The sequence below is a fragment of the Equus przewalskii genome, chromosome 23 (genome assembly GCF_037783145.1).
Source record: "Equus przewalskii isolate Varuska chromosome 23, EquPr2, whole genome shotgun sequence".
Taxonomy (NCBI): domain Eukaryota; kingdom Metazoa; phylum Chordata; class Mammalia; order Perissodactyla; family Equidae; genus Equus; species Equus przewalskii.
In genome coordinates this window covers 23,152,317-23,154,018 of record NC_091853.1, presented here as the reverse complement: position 1 = coordinate 23,154,018, position 1,702 = coordinate 23,152,317, and positions in this window count along the sequence as shown.

Below are 1,702 nucleotides of genomic sequence, written 5' to 3'. Positions count from 1 at the left end.
AAAAGAACATCTGGATTATCTAGGTGAACCCTCAATCCAATGGCAAGTATACTAATAAGAGAGACACGAGGGTGACTAGATAGAAGAGAAGACCATGTGAAGATGGCGACAGAGATTGTCAAGGAATGGTGACAGCCACCAGAAGCTGGAGGAGGCAAAGAAAGGAATGTCCCCCACAGCCCCTGGAGCAAGCACAGCCCTGCCAACACCTTGATTTCAGACTACTGCCTCCAGAACTGTGAGAGAATACATTTCTGTTGTCTTGAGCCACTAAGTTTGTGATAATTTGTAATGGCAGCCATAGGAAACTAATATAGGGTCCATTACATTTTAGCTATTATTATTATTAATTAATCCCCAAATGTGCCTTTTCCTTTTCCTCTCAGCATCATTTTTTTTTATCACACTGTTCTGTTTTAGTGTCTAGATAGTACCTTGTAATTAGAAAACTAAATATTTATTGAAAGAATGAATGATTGAATGAGTGAAAAGCCTACACCCGCCAGTTACTTGGTGTGACATAACCACAATAGCTTTTCCTGACCTATTCCATAAAGTCTAGCATACGGTGACAAGAACCCTCATTTGGTTCTTTTCATCTGCTCTTTTGTAATGTACCTTTGTGTGTCTCTCTCTCCCTAAAGCTTCTTGAGGACAGGGATCATTTCTTTTACCTGTCTGTGTCCCCAGGGCCTAGCCGTAGTAAGTAACTCAAGTCTGCGGCAGTAATGATGATCCCGTTGTCAAAAGTTGTCCACTAACTTGTTACTCATTCTCGAGTTTCCCCAAGCCCTAGTGTGTATCGCGTCCTTGTCAATGCTAGAAGTTTGCTTCTTGTGTCAACCGCCTTTCCCAACTGACACAGAACCCTCCAGTCCCAATATATCTCAAGGAACAGCAGATGGAGGATGAGCTTGAACAGGCTAATTCTTCTGCTGGGTAGACTTGTGTTGAAAGAAGTAGGCTCTAGGCCCATGCCTGAAAATCTTTTCCTTACACCTACAGAGATGTTGGTTTTCCAGGTGTTTGTCATAGTGGAATTACTCTGTAATTTGTTCACTTGGGAGCCTGTTTTCTGTGGGACCCACATAACTCCTCGGGTTGGTGGGGGAAGCCCTCAACTGCAGGGAATCACCTCAACCTTAGGTTTCTCCTGTTTGATGGCAGTTATTCTCATGGCTCAACACAGGTCATTCCTTTTCCTTCCGTACAGTTCAAAAACTCAGAGACTGACCACCACTTGCTAATATGATATCAGATTGACTTTAAAAAAAAAGGTCTCCTTATTTAGACATATTCTCTTTTTTTTTAAAGATTTTATTTTTCCTTTTATCTCCCCAAAGCCCCCCGGTACATAGTTGTGTATTTTTAGTTGTGGGTCCTTCCAGTTGTGGTATGTGGGATGCTGCCCCAGCATGGCCTGATGAGCGGTGCCGTGTCCACACTCAGGATTCGAACTGGCGAAACCCTGGGCCGCCCAAGCAGAGCACGTGAACTTAACCATTCAGCCATGGGGCCAGCCCCTGGACATATTTTCAAACTTAGGAAAGGTTGCAAAGAAGCCTCATATACCCTTTCCCTAGATTCACCTGTGGTTCACGTTTTACCCCATTTGCTGTAGCATTAGCACGCTCTCTGTCCCCTCTCTTTTGAACCATATAAGAGTAAGCGACATGCATCAGCACCCTTCACCCCTAAATAC